Below are 25238 nucleotides of genomic sequence, written 5' to 3'. Positions count from 1 at the left end.
AGAAGGTATACTTTACAGAAGGTTTATAGAGCTGAGGTCAAAGGATGCAAAGCAAGAGAATGATCACTCTTGGAAGATACAATGCTGATGGATTTAAGAAGCCTAAAACCCTCCTATATTGACTCTTGCTGAAGGCAGAAGACTTGCAAGGGACCATTCGAAGTGAATGTCCATTCTACATGCCACCATGGCTACATTATAGCCACATGAATTCTACTGCTGCCACTCTCAATTTGACTTCTGATTTCTGAGCCTTTAGTTCTCCTATTTGCAAGCTTTTTTCCTCACAAGCACAAGAGCAGAAACTTACTTTTTCCAATGGTGCAACCTACCTGATAGTCTCATATTCTCACCTCACTACAGGAGCTGCAGCTTTAAGAAAAACACCAATCATAAGAACTATGACAAAAATCAAGGGCTGGAAACACTATTTTCCCCCGAGAGTCAATGAGTCATGAGAATAGCAGCCACTGATATCAATGGTAGTTAAACACCTAGGCACTTTTGAAAATCCCACTAGACGCTTGTCTGCATCTTAAGTACCTTAATATATTTAAAAATCTGGCCCAATTGACTCTCTGGGCCTCATCCACAGCCCATGGAAATCAATGAGGGGCCTTTCCATCAAACTCCATGGATTTTTGATCAAGTATTCTCTCTCACATTTCTCCACCCAAGACAATCGCATTCACTGGATGTTGGACTAGATATACTTTATTTGGCAAGATTATGGCCCTCCGATAGGTTCTTACCTGGGAGGAACCAAAGAAGGGGGCCCAATGCTTCCAAGGGCACATTAGACAGACACTTTACCTTGGACACATTCAGTAAAAGCGGTTTTATGCCCTTAAACTTGAGCTTCATTGCATCAGGACTGTGGTCTCTTTCTGAACAGAGAGGGGAGAGGTGGTCTCTATAGCAGAAATGTGCACAGTGTAATTCTACTTCCTTGTACTCTTTCACTGGGCATGGCAAAACTGTCCGTTTCCCTTCTGTTGATGGTGAGTTTGGATGATGCATCCCTAGAATCACCACTTTCTAATCTCTGAGCAAAGAACTGTTAAATCCAATTTCATTTGTCCACTCAGTTGGACATAGTGCAGAAACCAATGCATCTGTTATTCTTTTCGCTTTGTCTTAGAACCTACCCTGTTCTCTAGCACAGTACTTTCTACATCCGCTCCTTGTTAAAGAATCTTCTGACTGTTTCATCTGATCTCTTTTGCTTTTTTACTTTACACTCCTCACACGAGACATGTCCAATTTAAAATAAACTAGTGCCCAGGCTACTATTGCTAATGAAATGTTGAGTATAATCCACCGTTGCTTTTTGTACTCTAGGAGAATATTGCTGCATGTGAAATTTTAAGAGATAACGGAGTCTGAAATTAATGAGGAAAATCTGTTCATTATTACCAGACAAACTCAAACTATAAGCCAGCTTTTGTAAATAGCAAATGTATTGAAGCATATACATAATTAAAATACAAATATATTTTGAATAACCTGAAAAACTTGCACCAGAACATGTTCCTGACAATCTGCTGACTTTTTGCATAATGATGTGCCTACAACTGATACAATGCAACTCACTACAGCCCCAACAATTTTCAAGGAGCATAGTTTATCGTTTGTGTTTCCTTCATGTTCTTGAAAACCAGGTTTTTAAAAAACAAAAACAAAAACAGTGACCAGTTCAGTGCGATGTCAGGTTACAAGATCAACTGGTAAAATCTGTAATACTTCCTGGGAGCGTTACAAAATATGAGAACTAGAACTTTTAATTTGTCATCACAAAATGCATATGCCTAAACTAAATTATGCACTCAGAAATGCTGAATAATCCCACACATCTACAGGACTGAAATACAATAGCCCACAGACCCCTAATAAATTCCACTGGACATGACAAAACATGTGGGACAATTATTACTTTCCCTTTGGGAAGAGGAGGGGTTGGGCAGGAAATTAGGAACAAAGATGGATATTTTTTAGCATCTTTCCAGTATCATAATAGCTCCCTACTAACTGAAAGGCCAACATGCTATTTTAATAAAAATAAATCATTTTTCAAAGGGTCTTTTATGCCGATACAGCTAAAACTTTCATTAAGATTTAATCAACCTACAAATAGAGGTGGTTTCAAATTTCTAGACGCTGCAAAAAATACCACAACTCTTCCATATCAGATAAGTCATTGCAGTGGAAGAAGAAATCCTGAGATGGGTCAGTACTAAAAGATTGTCGAGTGGTTGCCACACAATGTGCTCAAAAACAGAAGCATCCAAAAATCACTGGAAAATTTAGGCCAATAAGATAGGAAGTAAGGAGAAATTCACTAAGCACAGTGTTTTAGAGTTTTTCAATGGGTGTGAACCTGTTCTGTTCACCCAATTTCTAACAGAGAGCCAAATTCTTGGCTTAATCATAATCAGCACAATGTAGCCAAATAAAAAAGTAGCCATTCAAGCAAAATTGGCAAATGACCAATTTTGTAGATGTTAAATGACTTTGGAGCAATGCTTAAAGCATGTGTCTAAAGAGGTTCGGGAGAACCAAGTCACACTGCAAATAGGTAAATAGAGTGACACACCTGCGCTACCAGAAGATGAGCCTTCTCCTGTTAGTATGTCAGCACTGTGGGAAGCATTATCACACTAGCAGCCTTTATTTCGGTCTCTACAATCACCACTTGAAACATTTTGTTGACACAACAGAACATGACTCAATTTCAAGCACCACTGGGGTTGGATAATTTCAAACATCTTTTAATATTTGTAGATAGTCCAGTGGGAAGTTAGCTGAAAAGATATGAAAGGAAGCCATGTGAAAATCTATATATAAACCTCCTTACCATTCCTGAGGCAGACTGGGGGAAGGGGGGGGGGGGGGGAGCAAGAGGAAACACAAATGGGAGGGAAAAGATTCAGACTTTGGGCTAAGTTGCTTTAAGCAATTATTTATGTCCAGTGCCTCCATTACAAGGTCACACTTATACTTTTGGGAACAGTACCAGGCCATCTCCATCAGTTCAGCCTGGTACTGTAGAAATAACCTGAGTTTTTTTTATAACTTGTGCATACATTTCTTTCCATTTATGTTAGGAACAGCCAAGTTACAGATAAGTTCCTCTATTGTTTGTGTCAGTGTCACAAAGAAAAGATTCATGGCCCACAAAGGTAAAAGAAGAGTGCAGACTGATGGATCAAGACAGAACAGTTACAAGCCCAGTTCTAATATTCATAAGTAAAACTTCAGAAAGGGTACTGATAAACATGGATTTATAAATGGAGGATGTTTGGAGAAATTTTCAGCCTGATTAGGTAACCAGAACTTCTCTTACCCACGTCAGAGGTCAATGACCAGGCCTTTGTATCACCTAACTACATTTACAAAAGGCCCAAATTAGCTGTTCTGTATTATTGTTAAAATTATGAGAGCACCTAGAGGCCCAATCAGCAGCAGGGCTCCATTGTGTCACATGCTGCTCAAACATATGAAAGACATTGCAAAGACATTTACTCTTGTGACTTGAAAAAACTGGTTTTAAACATAGTAATAATTATAATAGAAAGCTCTTATATAAAGTTTTTCATCAGTATATCTTAAAGCAGTGGTTCTCAAAGCCGGTCCGCTGTTTGTTCAGGGAAAGCCTCTGGCGGGCTGGGCCGGTTTGTTTGCCTGCCGCATCCGCAGGTTCGGCCAATCGCAGCTCCCATTGGCCGTGGTTTGCCACTCCAGGCCAATGGGGGCTGCGGGAAGAGCAGCGCGGGCCGAGGGATGTGCTGTGTGTCAGTGCATTATCTGAGAGTAAATGCTACTTAAATCTCCATGACATACCTAGTTTTCTATTAGCCTTATAAGTCCAATGTATAGGTTGGGTTACTGATCCACTTCAACTCCTGGAACTCTGTCAGTCACTGAAGACAGAAGATTTAAATCTAAAGGCGGAGAAAAACAACTGAACCCAGAGAAGGTGTCTGAAATCTGAGTTTCACTGGAGGGCTGGTGCTACTCATGAATAGTCCTGTGAATGGCACACTTTGAACTAAAAGTGAACTCTCTCTTACTGTCTTCATTGTTTAATTTTTAAAAATTCCTCTAGCCTTTTATTGTCAACAGATTTTACTCATAAAAATGTCTCTCTCTTATGCCTCTCTAGGGAGGCGTCCACCTGAGGCGCCCTCCTGCAACAGGCTGGCAGCATGACAAACACCTGCCTCATTTTCCCCTTTCAGAGAGTCAGTAACTCCAGGCAAGCTCTCTTGACACAACACCCTTCTTGGGATGGTTTATTATGAAACATCGTGCAAATGGTTCAAAACATAAGGCCTAAACCCAGATAGTTCATTTCTCACCCCAGTGCAAAAAGTCATTAAGATCTCCCACCATCTTGTACCACAGTGGCCCACATATCACACACTGGCACATTCAACCAGGCCCAGAGTCTCTGGCAGACCTCCCTTGTCCTTGCACCAGGACAGCCACCCCTGCTGTTCCTACTAGAATTTCATCACACACTTCCTAGCAGGAGCATCCTCAGCTTCTTTCTTGGGAGATCATCTTTACCAGGGAAGCATTTCTGATTCCCCCGGCCCTCTCACGGTTCTTCTGGGACCAGCTCTCTGGCCCTGAAAACATCAGTGAATAAGCTACTCTACTGCTCCCCTGCCTTCTGCCCTCTCTGGCCCTTGGCTCCAGCTCTCCAGCTTAGAGCCAGCAAACATCTCCCTCTGCTGCGCCTCCTGCCTTCAGTCCTCTGGCTTGGGGATGCCAGCCAGCCAACTCCTCTTGCTGCTCTCTCAGGTCCCAAATGTACAATCTCTGGCAGCTCTCAGCTGCCCCCGACTCCCACTCAGCCAACATTAATTCACCAGGCCTCTCCGACTCACTGGGTCTCTCCCTGTCTCTGATTCTCTCTAGCCCTGGATAGCCCACAGGTGCTTCCCCACTCTCTTAATTGGCCAAAAGAGAGCAGCTGTCTTAGCACAGGGGAACTGGACCTACTTTATTCACAGGAGCCAGCCACCCTGTGACAAGGGCCTTCAACACTGCTTTCCATCTTTGCTGGTCTTCTTCCGCAGTCTTAGCTTTCCATTCTGCTTCTGTTGTCCATTTCCATGTTCTCCTTGGGCTGCCTCATTGTCTCTTGCCTTGGAGGTTCTAGTTGAATGCCTGTCTTATGTTATGTTATTCGGGTCTTTCCTCTGTGTGTCCCCTAGCCAACTCCATTTTTGTTCTGTAATTTCCCGTCCTATCGATTTTTTATTTTTTTTCCTGGCCAGCAGATATTAAGGATTTGTCTAAGGCAGCTATTTATGAAAACCTGGAGTTTGGATAGTAAGGTCTTAAGTCTCCAAGTTTCAGCAACCTATAGGCCCGACTTTATAATGGTTTTAAATATTCAAAGTTTAGTTAGGAGGGCAAGATTTCTCCAGACTGGCTTTAGAGTAACAAAGGCTTCACTACTCTGGCTTTAATGTCTTTGTCTGTTCACAATGATGCCAAGATATGTGAATACTGGACCTCTTCTTGTATGTTCCAGAGAATGCCATTGATGTTTCTTGTTGTATATTGATTCCCATTTTCTGTGTGCCGATTATCAGCCCTACTAGCTGTGCATAGGCCTGGAGATCATTGGTTTTGGCTTGCATGTCCCTATGGGAATGGGGCAACAAGTTGATGTCATCTGAAAAATCAAAGTCCTCTAACTTCTGTGTGAAAATCCATTGTATGTCCTTTGGCTGTTCCAAGGTCTCTCTCATTATCCAAAAAGATAATGGGTGACATAACATCTTTCTCTGATGCCAGTAGTAACTTTGAATGGCTTAGTTCACTGTTACATATTACTTGGCATGTCGTACTTTCATTGAAACTCAATGATGTTAATGAATTTCTGAGGGATTCCATAGGTGTGTAGCTATGTCCATAAAACTGTTCGATCCACTATATCAGTGTTTCTCAACCTGGGGGGGGGAAGCATGGGATGGGGTTGGGAGGGGGGTTACAGGCTTTGACTCTCAGCCCACAGCAGCGGGGCTCAGGCTCCGGTGGCTTTAGTCCCAACCCCAGGCAGTGGGGCTCAGGCTCTGCCGGCTGCAGCCTCCTACCTTTTCAAGTCTGAGTAGGGGGATCCTGATTTCTTTTATAAGTCCAAAGGGGGTCGTCAGCACAAAAAGGTTGGGAAACACTATATAAAAAGCTTTTTGGACATCTATAAAATTCATATAAAGTGGTGACTGCTATTCAATCAACAATTCTATGATATGTAGGGTTTCTATCTGATCTATAGGTGATTTCTCCTGTCTAAACCCTGCCTGTTCTTTTGGTAACCTTGAATCTACCACTTACTATTCTATACAGAATAAAGAATGCATAAATACTTTACTTGGGATAGACAGCAACTGAATGCTCCTCCAGTTTTTACACTGACTGAGGTTCTCCTTTCTTTGGAAGCTGCACTATATGACACTTTTTCCACTCTTTTAGTATTTTTTTCTTCTTCTTTCCATATCTTTTGTAAGAGGCCTATCAAAATGTCTACTGCATTCAAGTATGCCTTAAGAACTTCAATTTCAGTGGTTTTCAACCTGTGGTCCACAGACCCCTGGGGATCCCAAAGGGTCTGCATCTCCATTTGAAATTTTTTAGGGGTCCGCAAATGAAAAAACGTTGAAAACCACTGCTTCATTGGAATGTTATCCAGACCTGGTGCCTTTCTACTTTTTAACACATTGACTGCCCTCTCTACTACTACTCTGGTGATAGGTCCTAGCTGGACATCCAGATCTTCTCCTTCCTCGATATGGGGGAACTGGCCACTGGTTCATCATTCAGTAGTTGACTGAAATATTGGCTTGTCCTCGTTGTCTTCTTGACAACTATCTATCTAATGATGTTGTACTGTGTCTTCATGTCATTTTGTGCTGCAGTGGCCTGTGCATCTGTTGCCATTTTGTCTATAAAGTATCATTTATCTTCCCTAGCACTCTTTCTGGCCTCTTTGTTCTTTATGGTATATTCCTTCTGGAGTTTGAGTCTGTGCTCTTGTTCTTTCTTGATTTAGTTTCCGTTTTGTGCCCTGCTATGTATCATCAGATAACCCATTCACTGTGATGTTTTTTCCTGAATCCCAGCACTTTTTCCACAAGTTTTAGGGAAAAGTTTCCTTTTGCCTTCTACTGTTTCATCATCTTCAAGCACCTGGTATCTATTTGCTAGCACAATTCTAAACTCTTGTTGTGCTGTCATCTGTTTTCACTTAGTGATGTTATAATGAGAGCATCTCTGTTGTTCAGATCACTCCTTTGTTGTTCTTTTTATTCTCAATATAGCTACCAGTAGTGAATGCTCCATTCCCACATCTGTTCCTGCTACATACATCTTCCAAAGTTTTTCTCCGTTTGCTCCAAACCGCAATGTGATTAATTTGGTTTCCTGTTCTGTGATCTGGTGACCTCCTCCAAGTTATCATATGAGTAGTATGGTGGAAGAAGATAGTTACTCTAATGACCAAATTGTTTATGCCAAAAAAAACACCACAACAAATATTTCAATAATTTCCCCATAATTACTTCCCTACCAGTTGCTCCCTATTTTAACATTCATATCTCCAATTACTAGGAAGACAACTCTTTTTGGGACCTTGTCTTTTATATTCTGTAGCTGCTTGTAGAAGTTGTGTTTTTCTTCTCGGCTGTCTTGATTTGTTGGAGCATAACATTGAAAATTTGACATTTTCTGGAATTTTGAGGTAAATCATACCATTATATTCCTTTTAGAAACTGGTGCCAATTTTGTCAGGCTATTGACTGCCCTCCTTAATAGTATCAGACCAATGTCATCTCCCTGTACGTCACTAATATTCAGTAGCCCAGAATACAGTAGGATATGTCCAGCTGACAAAGTTATGTATCCTCAAGATACCTCTCATTTCACTTAGGCCTAGTACATCTAGTTTATCTCTGTTCATTTCTTTTCTTACTTGGATTGTTTTACCGGGTTCATACTATGTCCACATATTCCACATACCAATTTTAGTTATGGATTTAAGAGAGAGCAAATTCATCAGCGTAGTAGATTTCCTGTGGGTTTGGCCACTTTGCATTATCATCTCTCTTCAAGGTCTGTTTGAATTGAGTTGAGCTGGACTGAATCTGTTGAACTGAGCAGCAGTGTAAATTTCCACAATGACGTCTGTCCCCATGGACTGTGTGGTGACGTGGCAGGAAGGGCTTGTGGCAGACCATGACCCTAAGAGCTATGCTGGCAAGAGCATAACTCCTGGTAAGGTCACCCATGCCAGAGGTTGCAGGGTAGTCTGCCTGTCTGGCTCCTACCGGCTCTCCTGGTGGGGAGCGGGCTAATAACCCTCTGCTGTCAAAAATAAAAGTAGTTACGAAATAGTACTTAGCACATGTAAAAAAACCTTTGACGATAAGAAGCATTGTGTAAATATTAACTAATCGTCACACAACTCCTCTGTGCCATAGGTAAAAACTCTCATTTTGTAAACGGAGAGACAAGAGGGCCTAAAAGACTAGCTAAAGACAACGGACACAATTGGTTTTACAGCCAGGAACAGAGCTCTGGAAATCCTGGCTCCCTGACCACACGTCTCCGTGCATCCTCTTCCTTGTATCCTGTCCCTTCCAGGCCTCACTTCTAAAGAAAAAAGTTAAATTCTTCCTAACCCTTGGTGGTGATTATTGATGACGACGACAACAATTAGGGCGTGAAGCAATTAAAAAAAGTAATTGTGATTAATCGTGCTGTTAAACAACAATATAATACCATTTATTTTAAATATTTTTGAATATTTACTACATTTTCAAAAACGTTAATTTCAATTACAACACAAAATACAAAGTGTACAGTGCTCACTTTATATTTATTTTTGATTACAAATATTTGCACCGTAAAAAAACAAAAAATATTTTTCAATTCATCGCATACAAGTACTGTAGTGCACTCTTTATCATGAAAGTTGAACTTACAAAAGTAGAATTACGTACAAAAAACCTGCATTCAAAAATAAAACAATGTAAAACTTTAGAGCCTACAAGTTCACTCAGTCCTACTTCTTGGTCAGCCAATCACTCAGACAAACAAGTTTGGTTACAATTTGCAGGAAATAATGCTGCCCACTTCTTGTTTACAAGGTCACCTAAAAGTGAGAACAGGCGTTCGCATGGCACTGTTGTAGCTGGCATTGGAAGATATTTACGTGCCAGATGCGCTAGAGATTCATCCGTCCCTTCATGCTTCAACCACCATTCCAGAGGACGTGTGTCATGCTGATGATGGGTTCTGCTTGACAACGATCCAAAGCAGTGCGGACCGACGCTTGTTCATTTTCTTCATCTGATTCAGATGCCACCAGCAGAAGGTTGATTTTCCTTTTTGGTGCTTTGGGTTCTGTAGTTTCCGCATCAGAGTGTTGCTCTTTTAAGACTTCTGAAAACACGCTCCACACCTCGTTCCCCTCAGATTTTGGATGGCACTTCAGATTCTTAAACCTTAGGTTGAGTGCTGTAGCTATTTTTAGAAATTTCATATCAGTACCTTCTTTGTGTTTTGTCAAATCTGCTGTGAAAGTGTTCTTAAAATGAACATGTGCTGGGTCATCATCCGAGCTGCTATAACATGAAATATATGCAGAATGCGGGTAAAACAGAACAAGAGACATACAATTCCCCCCTCTCCCCAAAGGAGTACAGTCACAGATTTAATCGATGCATTACTTTTTTAACAAGCATCATTAGCATGGAAGCCTGTCCTCTGGAACTGTGGCCAAAAAATGGAAGGGGCATACGAATGTTTAGCATATCTGGCATGTAAATACCTTGCAACGCCGGCTATAAAAGTGTCATGCGAACGCCTGTCCTCACTTTCAGATGACATTGTAAATAAGAAGCAGGAAGCAAACTTATTTGTCTTAGCGATTGGCAGAATAAGTAGTAAGACTGAGTGTACACTGTTTTGTTTTTGAGTGCAGTTATGTAACAAAAAAAATCTACATTTGTAAATTGCACGACAAAGACTGCACTACAGTACTTATAGGAGGTGAATTGAAAAATACTATTTCTTTTGTTTATCATTTTTACAGTGCAAATATTTATAATAAAAATAATAATACACCTCTACCCCAATATAACGCTGTCCTCGGGAGCCAAAAAATCTTACTAAGTTATAGGTGAAACCGCGTTATATCGAACTTGCTTTGATCCGCCGGTGCACGCAGCCCTGCCCCCCCAGTGCACTGCTTTACCGCGTTATATCCGAATTTGTGTTATATCGGGTCACGTTATATCACGGTAGAGGTGTATAAAGCGAGCACTGTGCACTTGGTATTCTGTGTTGTAATTGAAATCAATATTGAAAATGTAGAAAACATCCAAAAATATTTAATAAATTTCAATAGTATAATATTGTTATAAGTGCGATTAATTTTTTTGAGTTAACTGCATGAGTTAACTGCGATTAATTGACAGCCCTAATAAAAATTAAGATTAAGATTTTGTCATGGTTATTTTTAGTAAAAGTCACAGACAGGTCATGGGCAGTAAACAAAAATTCAAGGAAGCTGTGACCTGTCTGTGACTTTTGCTGCCACAGCTCCATGGTTTCCTCTGCTGCCGTGGTAGCTTGGAGTTGTGGGGTTCCCCCTCTGTCCACAGCAGCTGGAAGCTGCAGGGTGACCATATTTCCCAAAGAGAAAACAAGACACCCCCCAGCAGCTCACCCGAGGCAGCCCCCTCACCCAAAGCTGTCACCTGTTGCTGGGCTCTTGCAGGGTCCCGCTGGCTGACAGCTCCAGCGTCCCAGGCCCATCCTCTCCTCTGCGTTCCAGCCTAGGGACCCTGTTTTAGGCAGCTAAGCAATTCCCCCATAGCTTCTTTGGGCTGCTCCTGCCTTTCCCTGCTTGTCAGCATCTTCCCCAGCACTGTGAATGCCACTATTCCTACCATGGGCTTGTGGCTCCCTGCATCCTCTTCCCAGCTCGTTACTGAAGCACTTCTGCAAAGCTGCTCCCAGCTTCTCCAGCCGTAGCTGGGCTGTATTTCAACTAGTCCTCCTTGTCCCCACACCCACCCCTCCAGTTCTCCTTGTGGAGCTGGGGTTGTAGTTCAGGTCGTCTCGCAGATACGTCTACGCCACAAAACCACCACCACCAAATGCAGCAGCTCGTCTCAAAGCCTGGATCAACTGACCCAGGATCACCAGGCGGCTAAAAAATAGCAGGATGGATGTTGAGATCCTCCCCCGCTGCCGGGTTTCAGAGCCCAAGCGGGAATGTTTATATTGCCATTTTTAGCCCTGTAGCACAAGCCGGCAAGCTGGAGATGGTTGAGTTGAGCTCTAAGATGTGCTGCCACGGATTGGAGGGTTTTTTGCAGGTAGACATACTCTCAGTATCTCCCTTAAGGAAGGAGTCTCCCAGCTCCGCTCCATGGAGGTGGCCTTATACCTTGGGCCGGCTGTAGGACCTCAGTTCACTGCTCCTGCAACTGGGCTCCTTTCCCCCAGTTAGTCCTGGGCTAGCAAGCTAGCCTTCTCTTACTGGTGTCTCCCTCCTAGTAGCTAGTGGGAATGAGTCTGGGCCCCTCTGAACTGGGCTTCTCCCTTTCTAAGCTCCTCCTCCAAGACTGGCATGCTTTGCAGGTGCTGCCTGAGCCTCAAACTGCTTCCTACCTGGTGTGGGGTTTATACACCCCATCACAATCCCACGTACAATTTAGCAGGGGAGAAATAATAAATGCCAGATCCTCAGTGATGCAAACTGGCACCTCTCCATTAGGAGCTGGACCAGTAGGCCTTAGCCTAACACTCAGGCCAATTTAAATGGGATGAGCCCAAACACTGAAATGTTAATTAACTCCCCAATGATTGCTTTAATAAGAAACCTTTCAAATTGTTCTACATTTTGTAGTGACATGTTTACACATGTGGGAGCTGGGAATAGAACTGAAGTCACTCAACAGCGGCTTACATTAAATATGACAACCTGTGAAATAAGTCAAATTTGACATTCCCTGAGATTACTGAAATGGTTATTCACTAGCTACTTACAAGCTCGCTCACCCCTCCTTCTTCAACTCGCTCTTCAAGGCCCCACTTCTGCTTCCACACCTCTAAGAAATCAGCCAATACACAGTGGCTAGGCTGAAGGGCAATTGGCAAACTCAATAGCATTTATGTAACTGACCGACTAACCTATCTCACTTGTATACAGACATTCTAAATATTTGATTGCTTCCCCCTTCCCATGTTTCCCATTACTTGTCATCTTTGATGTACGCCCTTTAACGCAGGGAGCATGTCTACCTTTGTTAGGACAGCATCCAACAAAGCCCCGACTTTAATAAAGCTTCTGAGTGCTGTTGTAATAGAATTAAAGATGGAACTGTCAGCAAGACCTATAGTTAATGTTACCTAACCCTTGCCGCTAGAAGTCCCTTTTTTGATTGCTTATAACTTTGCCAAACTAGCCATTTGGGCTAAACTTTTCCCATGTATGCTCTCTGCCTCAGGCAGAAACTGTTTTTGAAAATTTCTGCAAAAATGGTTCAGCCATTTCTAGGAAAAACTGGCCTATTAGCTGATACCAATTCCCCGCATCCCCAACCTTTTCTTTGAACGGCTCTAACTCTTCCAGGATTTGGAGCTGGAACTTTAAATTTGGCAGGACCTTAGTCTAGGGGGCAGAGAAATGCCATATGCCACCGCCCATGGAAATCCAGCCACATTTGACTGAGTAACAAGCCTCTGAAAATTGCCATGTGCACACGTTCAGTAGAGCTTGTTACAGGCTTTGAGCTAAAATCTCCAACTATTCCATCTGCCCCAAGCACCACAGAACTCGCTGACATGCCGACCATCTGGATCATGTTCCCAGGCACAGAGCTAGAACTCCGATGCAGCACCCAACTTTGGCCTAGGGGGAGGGGTTACACTTTCCCATGTACATACACTATATACGGTATATGCATACACACACTATATGTTTATGTATTCTCATATACTAGTTAATGTCCAATACAAGACACCTATAGCTTTTGTTAGGACAGATGTTTTGCAATTCTTTGCTAGAGCCACAATATAATTACAATCTAAATGAGATTTTTTTGGGGGGACCAAGAATGTTACTATATAGATTCATAGATTCTAGGACTGGAAGGGACCTCAAGAGGTCATCGAGTCCAGTCCCCTGCCCGCATGGCAGGACCAAATACTGTCTAGACCATCCCGGATAGACATTTATCTAACCTACTCTTAAATATCTCCAGAGATGGAGATTCCACAACCTCCCTAGGCAATTTATTCCAGTGTTTAACCACCCTGACAGTTAGGAACTTTTTCCTAATGTCCAACCTAGACCTCCCTTGCTGCAGTTTAAACCCATTGCTTCTGGTTCTATCCTTAGAGGCTAAGGTGAACAAGTTTTCTCCCTCCTCCTTATGACACCCTTTTAAATACCTGAAAACTGCTATCATGTCCCCTCTCAGTCTTCTCTTTTCCAAACTAAACAAACCCAATTCTTTCAGCCTTCCTTCATAGGTCATGTTCTCAAGACCTTTGAATGTCCATATAGCACCTAGTACAATGAGGCCCCGATCTTAGTGGGTATTTTTGTAAGTCAAATAAATATTATTATACAGCTTGACAAAGAGTGGATATCAAAAGAAGGAGGCAAGAAAATAGGGCCCCACACTAGAGTTATGTTTGTTAGGTATGTCCTGTAGAAGAACACAATAAAGTCTCAGGAAGAGGGAATTCTTGCAGCAGCAGCAGACTGAAGGGAGAAACAAGAGGAGATCTGCAAACGAGGCTGTTTTTTCCTCTTAAACAGCAGCCGCCTCTGTAACACTGGACTGCTTCCTGGGGCTGAAGCAGAGCAGACAGATACAGCAAGAGAAAGCGGACTAGCAAAGCAGTCCCTTCAAAGAGTTGAAATGGCATAGTTCTTAGATGATCTGATGCTTTCCAACACAGGTGGGCTACAGGGATTCTTAGCACATCCATTATCAGGGAACAGCAAAGAAAGCAGAAAAGGCATCCCGCTGATCTGCGGAAACAAACCTTGGCTCATGAGTGACAATACACTGTTTTAGTGGGCAAATGATTCCAAGAAGAGAGACATATTTAAACAACCGTCACTCAATATTTAGAGGGCTTTTCCTTTAAGCTAAAATAAAATAAAATAAATGAGTTTACTGTATAGCCAGATGGGATATCTTACTGGTCTGAGCATCTGGTTGAAATCGCCTTGTCTATCTGGAACGGCATCTTTGAATCCTGATAATATAATTGGGCCATGGGTGTGGGCAAAATATACAGGATTCAATTCTCCTCCGGGTCTGAGCTCTGTTCCACACTTGATGGGCAGGGCGACCTCACAGTTCCCTGATCCTTCACCAGCACGCTCCCAGCATCAGTCAGATGAGACTTGGGGCTGCTCTAACTTATGCCACTAACATAAGGTCTACGCTATCTGCACCCTGCCCTCTGGCTCCCCCTGGAGCATCCCCTACACTGTGGGGAGCAGAAGCAGTCGGTGCAGGAGCTGCCTATGATTTGTGTCTGGAGGACTTCCTGTCTGCCAGGAAAATTTCCTGCTGACCAGCTACACCCAGATCCATCCCCTTTGTGCTGTCTGAGTGGTGCAAAGAAGATATAATGTAATGGAGAATCTGGCTTTGGAGCACAAGTCAAGAGGGGGAGGGCAAAGGGGCTCAAAGCTCTCCTTTGCACTGCACTGATCCTGATGCGGCTCTGTGCATGCTATTCTTCCTGTGCACTGTTAGAATGTCTTAAGAGATGCTCTAACTTGCGCCATTCTTGAACGGTCACTCTTCTGGCAGAGCAAAGCTCTGCCCTGATTTCTTTAGACAAAATTCTCTCTCTGTGTGTTGCTCAGCGTGCAGTATGCCTGGCTTCAAACCAAAGGTGGTTGCACTTGAGTAGCACTATGTGTATAGTATTTGCAGAGTGCTTTCAGATGCTAACTATGGAGTCCACAATGCTTTGTGTGTTAATATATTCACATCACACTTCAACCCGCAAATTCCACCAGAAAAGTCTGTGTTGGCTGAAACTTTGTGCTGCCTAGGTAAAGTAAGCCGTGGATAGAGTCCATTATAACAGATCTCAGTTAGTCTATGATTTTTCGTACCCCATATGCTGCAATGTATAAATATAGGGGGCATCCCAGAGCCTGTACTGGGGGAGATAAGGACAGAGTTTCAGTCTCTCACACACGCACACTTCGATTTGTGTGTGCTGACACTGGAAGTATAATGCTGATTTACATTTGTGCGTTTTGCAATATGGATGCTGAGCATTTAAGACTAATACCTTGCCCATCCTTGGTCCTTCATGTTTCTGCTTACTGAGAGGTAGGAAGGCAGGTGAAGAATCCGGGTGCTATTTTTGACCATATCCTTCTATGGGAAGCCACATCGCAGATCAGATCTTTGCAATACCATTTACAAAGGCTGTAGCATTGTTTTGCCTGCAGCAACCTTGCAAGAGCAACACAGTGGACCACCAGGCTTCAATTTTTTAACTCCCTTTTAATAACCCCTCACCATTAACTGCAGCTTGTTCTAGAGAATGCAGCCCTTTTGCTGACTGCCATGAGCACCTCTGAGCATATTATGCTTGCCCTAGGTTCTTAATGTTGGCTAACTATAAAGCTTTAAGTAATAGATTGACTATAGCTTGGACCTGCTGGTTTTTCAAGTGTGCTTAACTGTAGACTTGAGGCCCTGCCTATGTTATAGGGACCCCACCTTATCCTAACCCATCCACATTTTAGGAATCTGCTATTAACACTTTAGATTGGCAGGCATATGTGCCACTGCTACAGCAGGTCCTAGAGTGCGGGTCTCACACCAATAAAATTTGCCTCAAGTTCATCTCCCCCATTCTTAAAAAATTCTTAATTTGTTTTCTCCCCCAGGATTTTTGCTTATGAAGGACTATTAGAAAGTCATTTTTGGACCCGTGCTATTCCCCTTTCCCGTTTCAAAGTTCCTCGGATTTGTTCTAGTGTGAGTGAATGTGGGTTTTGCTAATATTTGAGCAGGTCTTTAGAAGTGCTGTTGTACTGCACTCTGAGGGCCTTTGCAGGAGGGGCGAACGGAGCACTTGAGAAATAAAAGCATGATTCTCTTTCAGTGAAGAGCCCTTTTCCCCTGCCTTCCAGCAACAGCAAGCCTCTCATTCATTTGGTTTTTGACAATATCCTCTTTCCTCTGTAGAGCTACAAAAGGCGCCACCTGAAACCAGCTCTTAAAAAAAAAAAAAAAAAAAAACTGTCAGTGCTTCTGAAAACTAAACAGCACACTGGTAGGAGCGGGAGGAGGAGCCTGCCTCGGAGGCAAACTCCTGCTAGGACACATTTATCCACAGCACGTTCTAAAAATGGATCCAGGTTAGCAAACCAGAGAATAGACATTTCGCTGTGTGGTTAAAGGGTAGAATTGCATGCAATCAGGCAACAGTTCACCCTGTCTCATTGAACAGCTAACTGCAAGGGAGGCATGTTGGTATTCCTATGATGAATGGTTAGGAGCAGGAAAAGAGCTGATGCTACATGCCACAAACTTTTGGGGGTCCCTGACAGTTGTAGGACAATCCTTTGGATCAATAGCAATCCTGCTAACCAGGGGTAGGCCTGCCAGCCCCTCAATCCATTGGCAACTGAGACAACAAGCACCCCTTCTTGCAGCAGAGCTCTCTAGCCCCAAAGGAAATCCTGACAGAACCTTAACCATAACCGTGCTAGCAGATGCCATAACAACTGATTCCAATTGTTAAAACTGTTTGATGGTCGTGCGCTGAGATAGAGAATGTCAGAACAGCCCAGGGTAATGATGCATAACTACAACAGAGCTGTAACGTGTCAGAATGGTAAGCTAGTCTGCAAAAGCATTGCTGCATTCATTTTGTTTCAAAGCAGGGAGAATTGTGCGTTTACCATTTATGTTACATCAAAGACTTATTTTTTTAAATTAATTTTACTTTTTAAATCAGCTACTGGAATGGGTTGGGTGATAGTTCTGTGACCTTCATGTTCTAATTGCCCTAGCATATATTTTACAGACCTCCATATTATCATCTGATAAAACACTACGCTTTACTTGGCTTTAGGGGTTGTCTCAGATGAACAAGTCAAGAGCTCTGAAAACTAAAATGTGTTTTTAACCTATACACTGACTTCTAACCATCTTCTGTCTCTGCCATTAGAGCAGTTTGCACTATAATTGGTAAAATACTGAGGTCTGGAGCGGAGAAGTTCTAACATGCATAACATTCTCTTAGTGAACATGGAAAAGTCTGCTTAACAAAACATGAGGTGTTTTACAACCTTTCACTGCTTTAAAGTTATTCTCTGAAAAGTATTCACTAAAAATGACATTTATTGTCTCAATGTCAGTTTATTTTGAATTTTAAATAGTCAGTGTATGAGATTTTGTTTCCATTTCCATCTTGCTGAAGATTCAAGAGTGAAAAAGCCATTTCTATTTGAGAGAGAGAGAAAAAAAAATCCAGGAGCTGCCATCCTTGAAATTTCCAAAAGGAAAAGTTTTTTACTCCTCTACAACTGAACCAATTTACTTCTAACTTTACGGAAAAGCCTGGGCGTTAGGAGTAAGCAGCATAATTTTGGTGACTGAACATGTTTTTTCATCCTTAACAAAGGAATTCAAGTTGCACTTTAACTGAGAAACTCAATGCAGCCTTAACTATGGAGCTGTCCACAATGTGTCTACATTGTTCTCTTGGGACCAACTTAGTATCAATATCACATACTCCTCCTGGGTAAAGAAAGCACATTACGGGTTGCTAAAAGGCAATCTATGTTCATTCTTAGAGGCCTCCATAGATGAACAATATCTGAGAAAGCTTCTCTGAAAATGGAAGAAAAGCTCTCAATCACCGTATCCACCTTCTGTCCCATCAATTACTGTAGTTTGTCCTACACGCTCATTCTTTGCTAATCACCACCCCTTATCATTTGCAAACACGGAAGGTGATGTCTCCTCATAGTGAGGTCTCATTATTTAAGCTTTCACTACTTTTACAAAATATTCTATCGTATATTTAGCAGTAAGAAGTTTTTAAGAGGAATGATCCCTGCTCACTGTCCGTTAAGCCCAGTGCACATTTATAGCACTGCGGACAGACTACATTAAAATATTAAAAACTAAAACTAAACTAAAATTATCACAGTAAAAGAACAGAGTGATGCTTTACCCTTACCTTTTTATTCTCTGTTCACTCTGTAACAGGTGTCCCAGTGAGCAAAATGCTACAGTGTTTGGTTAAAGGCTAGTATATCTGATTGGTGTCATTCTTCAGTAGATCATAAACAACAGGAAATTCAATTGTGCAAGAAAGTACAAGAAAATGGAGAGTCTGAGTCTCATTCACACTCATGCCACTCGGCAGCTGAAAGGGGCTTTGAATTGGGAATAAATGATATTGATACCCAATTTAAGGCCCCTTTATGCAACCACAACAGCATAAAGTGGCCACAGAGTAAATGAGAATCAGGCCCTGAGTCTTTAGACATAAAAATTAAAATCAACCAGTGGGCCTGATTCTCCACTGCCTTCCACCATGTGTTGCCATTACACCTGTGCAGAGTGGGAGTGATGCAAAAAAACATTTGATAGCCGATGGAAATTACTACACCAGGTGCAAGGCAGTGGAGAATCAGGCTCAGAGCTCCTGTCCAAACACTCTCTTTCCATCCCTGCTGAAATAAAATCCTCTTCCCCACCCCGCTTTCAGCTGTGGTGCTTTCGGATCGACCCAGAACACAGAGAAATGTTAAGCAGAGTCCCTCTGTGTGAATGGCTGCTAAACTGTGTGAAACAAACACACGTGGATGTGTGTGTCTCTCATGCTACACATGGATCTTATTTCCCAATTTAAGTGTCTTCCTTAACAGCGAACGCCACCGTTTTGATCTCGGATGCATTATGAATTGTATAAAAGTCTCCGTAGGCTGAACGATAACTCATTTTTGCTGACCAGTGTCAACACTGAACAATCCATCCCTCGCTAACGATATGTCACTCTCGCAATAAGCCACCTCAGGCAGAAGTCTGGAACAAGGGGTGGCCTCACAACAAAGGACAACTGGCAGCGTAGCGGGAGGGAAATCAAGTTCCAGATCAGAGACCCTGCCCCCAATCCTAGAAGTGCTAGCTCAACCAAACCCACGGACCTGAGCTGCTTTGAGGACACCATGCTTTTTCATGCCGGCTTCCTTGGCTAAAAACAGTTACTGAAACAAGACGTACATGTATGGCTCATAAATACACACCAACCTGACAGCAGCACTTCACATTCAATTCACCATGTGATATATTAACCCTGGGACGTCTCCCTTCTGTCTGGGTCAGGTCACCTTCTCATATCTTACTTTAGAAATGACAACCCCACACGAGCGTCTGCTTCATAAAACATCCCTACAAACTGGAAATCCTATTTCTCATCCCTCTGTGAAAACTTCTGAACTTTCCAGTTCACGACAAACATCCCAGAATGCATACTCTGATACCAATCCGATCAGGGATGTCACCGTGATGCATTCTGGGATGATTTTAACAAACCAGGAAAGACCAGCGGATTTTAAAAAAGAGAGGAGTAGGAAATGAAAAATTCTTGGTTAAAGTATGTTAATGTGCTGAGAGTGTGGGTGGGTGGAGGGGGCATTCAGCACATAGTTCTGGATTTAAATCAAAGTTTAAGTCTGTGCTTTGCCTCTAAATTAGCAACCACCACCACAAGGCACATTTCCCCCAGTGTCCTTCATAAGAATCTTCTATTCATTTGGCTTGCCTAGAAATGCCTTCTTCTCACCCAGGGTGTGAAAGATTGTTTTGAGTTATTTCTGTTTAGGTCTATGTGGAGGATACAGCTATCTGGTCTGGATTCAGTAAAATCTATCACGGGGGGGGTGGGGGAGGAAGGGGGGCGGGGAAGAAGAAGAAGAATAAGAGAGAGAACACGACACAGTGAGTGTTTTTAGTAGAAATGCAGACCTGGAAGGTTCCTCCCTTATTTTGATGTAGCTAGATTGATACAACTGACAAAGGTCATGCTACTTATTAGCACAAGTGCTGCTACAATATCTTATTATAATAAATACATTCAAATTTGGATAATGCCGCTTCGTCTTGTGAAAAGAAACATAGGACTTGTCCACAACGGATCACACCATGATCCATACAGCCCTATTTGACCTCTGGTAGAGACCAATGTGCGATGTTTCAAAAGTAGGTAAAATCTCCTCAACCCCATTCTACATCATGCACATAAGCACTTGGACTGAGTTGTACATAGGAGGGAAAATTCATTTCTAACCCCTGCAAGCGATCGGTTAAAACCTTTTACAAGGAGATCTAACTAACCTTAGGTTAGCATACAGAACTGCAAACGTTAGTGGTCATAAAAATTATCAACTCCCTTTCAAAGCTCAGTCACATTATTTGACTTGACCACCTCATGCAGAGGTGAATTCGATAAATTAACTCTACTATGTGTGAAATAATTGGAGTACTGTAATTCTTGGCAATAAGATTACAGTTTTCCTTCTATTTCCAGCAATAAACATTCAAAAATATGATATAGCCCTCTTAGAAACCAACAAATGTTTTTGCCGCATTGTTTTAGGAGACAACTGATCACCTCAGAAATCACTAATCTAGAGTTTAAAGATTTACTCCAAGCTCCTACCTTTTATGGCCATTAAATGAAATTTTAAACAGAAGAAGCCAGATAACCCAAGCCTCTTATTTCCTGTAAAGAAGGTTTTCGATCCAATTTATGATCTAGCATATGTCTGTTTTCAGATGACACAGAAACACTGCACCCTAATTCTGTACATTTACATGGGGCCTAGGTCGACATACTAATGCATGAATTCCAAAAGCCACTGGCATAAATTTTAGCAGCTCTTACCCTAATGTTTTCTCTAAGGGAAAACAATTGCTTTAAAACCCTTCAGAAGAAGCTGCCCAGGACAAAAAACAAAAACTGGACAACAATCTGAGCAGCAGTGACTAGCTAGAGAACTTCTGAAGAGTACAGCGAACTGTACCTCGGTCAGAGATTTAAAAGCTGCATTCATCCTATCTTTTTAGTCATAAACGACGTGCTTATTTTGTTGCAACCATCCCACTGCAAACAAATCATATTTAGCAGGACTTTTGGTTACAATTGCCTTAAATTATTGCTACACTCAACCGTCATTTATCTAAATGAGATGGGGGACTTGGATATACAAGAAGACTTTTCAACGTAATTGATGTATTTTCCTGTGACACTAACATGCTTCACATAAATGAGTAAATGCAAATACTAAAATTTTGCTTGATCTCTGACCTTATTTAGCATCAGAGGTGGTTTTTATGGTAATGTTATGCTGCACATAAACGATGAATAGCCATAATGAAGATTTTACTTGGATTGGGGTGGACTCAAACTTAGACTCAGAAATAGCCCCCTCTATTGGTCCTTTTCTATATCTCACCCTATCAAATGCCACAACATGCAGCAATATTCTGGCAGAGACTAACTTGCCATATCAAAATAGACCAGTGGTCCATCTAGGCGAGTCCCTTCCCTTTGACAGTGGCCAAAATTCTTCAGCGGAAGATGCAAAGGGAACTAGTCCATAAAGCCACTCCTTCAGTCCCTCCTCAACAACCATGATGCTTATAAAAAAAATTAGAAACTGATAACAGCTACAGAGAGGACTACGGGGATTGCTGCTATTTAATTACTTATATTTTAAAAGCAAGCTAACAAACAAAAACCCTTTTCACCGATCTAGAACCATCAAGTCATGCAGAGAACAGGGCAATGCGACCACATGTTCCTATTACTACTACCCTTGCTTTCCTCCCTATACTTCCTTCCTATGATTTGCTACATTCACTTATTGTGTCTGAAATTAGATTTTTAACTCTTTGGGGCAGGGGCCAGGCAATCCTGTAATGCAGATACTGCATTGGCACAGTTTATTTTGGCATGTTACCAAATTAAGAAACACTGGTGTAAACCCTGCTTTGTGCCAGTGCAGTGTGTCTACATTAGGAATCAGATCCATTGTAACTACATTGGTGTAGTTACACCGGTGCCTATTTCCTTACTGTAGACAGGGCCTATGTTATTTGTTTATTTTACGGTTTAAATATGTCCCTGCTTTCAGGAACTGTGGGATGTGTATGCAGACCTTAGTTCAACTGACATGTGTCATTCAACACTAACTTGGATGCATGGCAAAACTGCAGACAACCTATACCCAAAATAGAGTGGCTCATGTAGACCCATTGGTATGTATGCCAGCGCTTCTCCACTGGTTCATTTCTCTGGCATAGAGAAGGCTTGAAAGGTTGGGTGACTGAAACCAAAAAGAGACAGATGCATTTTCTTTTACAGTGTAATTTCACAGACTATGCCTAGCCATAATAGCTCTCCCCCCATTAAAGACTAGTTACGATTTCAGACCATTTATTTTATGTTAATGTGATTTTTCTCGCTATTTCTAATAAATGTTGTTTAATAGAGTCCTTGAGCTCTTACACTGTTTGGGTAAATTCACAGAGTCTCTCATGGAAGTGGTAAAGGATTTCTAAGGAGAGCTAACAGGTTAGACAATATAGATGGACGGGTACCTGTAAGGTGTGCGCAAGACAATGCTGAGGACCATAGTCAGGAGCTGAGCTTAAGAAGCTTAAAGTAACATGGGATTTTTTTTCCCCTAGCATATCTTTGGAACAGAAAGAAAACAACTTCAAATCTACCAGTCCTCTGCAGCCACTTACACTGTTGAAAAGTTCAGGAGACGAGGAATGTTCTGTGAGCGCAGAATTAAGAGGAGTTTGTTTTCAGAAACAGAGTGAGGATCAAAGCACATAAAACTCTGAAAAGCAGAATTCAGTTATCAGCCCTACTGATCTCTTCTACTAAAACCTTCTTCTTTAGGCCTATAGCATTTAGGCTGCACTTACAGAACCTTTTGTTCTCGCCATTTATCTAGTAACAGTGGAAGCACTGCTCTAAAGGGGCTCTAGACGGCATGTTCATAAAGTCACCCTTCCTCTACCTGAGTACTTGCTCAGTTATCGTTGGTTGAGCTTCATCTGTACTAGACCAGTGGCGAGAGAATTACTGCAGACAAGGCCTAAATGGAATATATTATATACAGATAAAACATGACTTATCTAGCGACACTAAATCCTACGAGCCCTAACCCTGCTATTAGCTTCTTCCAAGAAAGATAACACAGATTCAGAATATTAAGAGAGAGAGAGAGAGAGAGAGAAACTCCCTCTGCAGCAGGGTCATTTAAAAGGAACTGTGAACTGTTCAGTCTACGGGACAAACTTTGTTGTCTTCTGGAGGGGAGGTCAAGTTCCCAAACCTGTTGCAATGAATAGGAGACATACAAACTCCACCACTATTTTTCACTGTCTATATTCTAAACAACTAATAATCAATAGCCAGAGTAATTATATGCTTCTGTATGCAGACATTTTGTTCTAATCTGGATGGAAATTATAGCTGTCAGGGAGCAGTAGGTGGTATATTATTGTACCCCGACTACTTGACCTGAATAGTAATAAGGCTGCATGTCTCTGTAGCAAAGCAATGGAAACCACAATAAGAATGCAATCTACTGACTTAGAATGCAACTCTGGACAGAACTTAATGCTGTGTAAATTACATTTGCCTCAGCAATCAAATCTCCTTTTCATTACTTCACTGTTACCAGACTTTTGAAATAATTGACACGATCACTTGCAATGGTTAGGAGAGCTTGGTTTTAAAACAGCCAGTCCTGCCCTCTTTCTTTTTGAATACTTAAATTTGTCTCATACATAGGAATCTAAAAGCCTTTCTATTTGAAACGGTGCACTGAATTCCTTATTATAAATAAAGTCAAACCAGTTTAAAATCCCAAATTATTGAGACTATAGATAAGTATGCCTGAAATGTACAAAACCACCACCGAAAAATCAGTTTCCTGCTTACTTACCAGCCAAGATCAGAGTTCAGGATTATATTTCTTCTGCTACAGAAGACTGTGTCATCAACACCGTCATGGTTACAGGGCTAGCTGCTCCTCTGTCTCCTTTCCCATCTCTCTGAGCACACCCCCTCAGGTGTTAGGCTGAGTGCCTTTACTTCTCCTGGGTGAAAGTCTGAAATTCACACACACTTAGCCCTACCCTGCGCATCAACCATTCTCACCCTGCACGAGGTCTGACTGAGTTCTGGCACCTGTAGTTCTTCCCTTCCGGGCTCTGTGACCAGAAGTATCCAGGGATCACACTGCCTTTTTAAACCAAAGTATTGTTTATTTTAGCAGTAGGGAAAAAAAAGCTTGCAGAGAAAAAGGATTTTCAAATTAACCATTTGCATACATCTATCTTACTTAAAACCCTCCCATCCTGTGATGTAACGTAGGCACAAATGACTACAGCCCCTTTTGAGAAAGAGTCCCTTTTTATCCTGCCAGAGTTCTTTTCACCTTCTGTGTTTGTGGGCCTTTTTCTGTCCTGATCAAAACCAGTTTTGTAGGTTGGCTGAAGAGGAAGCAAAATCAAAACTAATAGTTCTGACTTTGTCCTTTAATGACTTTCAAGTGTTTGCAGGGAGGTGCCTGTCTCCCCATTCTTGTCCTTCCTACCTGTTTTTTTTCCTGACAATCTCCTATTAAGTTAAACCAAGACAATAATTCAGAAAATCACAACCAGCCCAACATACAGTATTCATTAATTACTACAGGACTACTCCAAATGCATCACAAGCACCTTAAAATAATGCATAGTGTGGCATTCCTTACGCTAGTGTACTTCAGAGTCAGTGGTGTCACCAGCTGCATCAGGAAAAACAGAACCCTGAACTCAGGTCTTGACATGTAAAGAAAACTCTCAGATCACTTGTAAACAAGCCTCTATTTTAAAATTTTGATATTTACTTTTTTAAAAGATTGTGCAAAACTGCCTCACACTTTTTTTTACGCTATCTTTTTTAGGCTCTCATGTATGACTTAGTTTTACTTTCCTTGAAACAAAATTATACCAATATTTTATAAAAATGCCAATCAAGTTCCTCCTAAGCATTAATTTGCTTGCCATTTCTTTTCATCATTAACAGATTCTCTTTCCACGATATCTGCAAACTTAATAAAATACAATTGATAAAGA

General features: G+C 41.8%; 1 long non-coding RNA gene across 1 annotated transcript in view; it reads right to left on the bottom strand.

Moving 5' to 3' along the window:
* The window catches only part of LOC117875413, a 38259-nt gene extending 14008 nt beyond the window's left edge, over positions 1 to 24251 (bottom strand). Inside the window, exon 1 of the long non-coding RNA XR_004645269.1 lies at positions 24065 to 24251. This is a non-coding gene — a long non-coding RNA (uncharacterized LOC117875413). The remainder of the gene's footprint in view (positions 1 to 24064) is intronic.
* Between the last annotated feature and the right edge of the window lie 987 nt (positions 24252 to 25238).

This window comes from Trachemys scripta, chromosome 3 (genome assembly GCF_013100865.1).
Source record: "Trachemys scripta elegans isolate TJP31775 chromosome 3, CAS_Tse_1.0, whole genome shotgun sequence".
NCBI lineage: Eukaryota > Metazoa > Chordata > Testudines > Emydidae > Trachemys > Trachemys scripta.
Note: the sequence above shows the minus strand (reverse complement) of the source record. Positions and strands in the feature narration are given on the sequence as shown.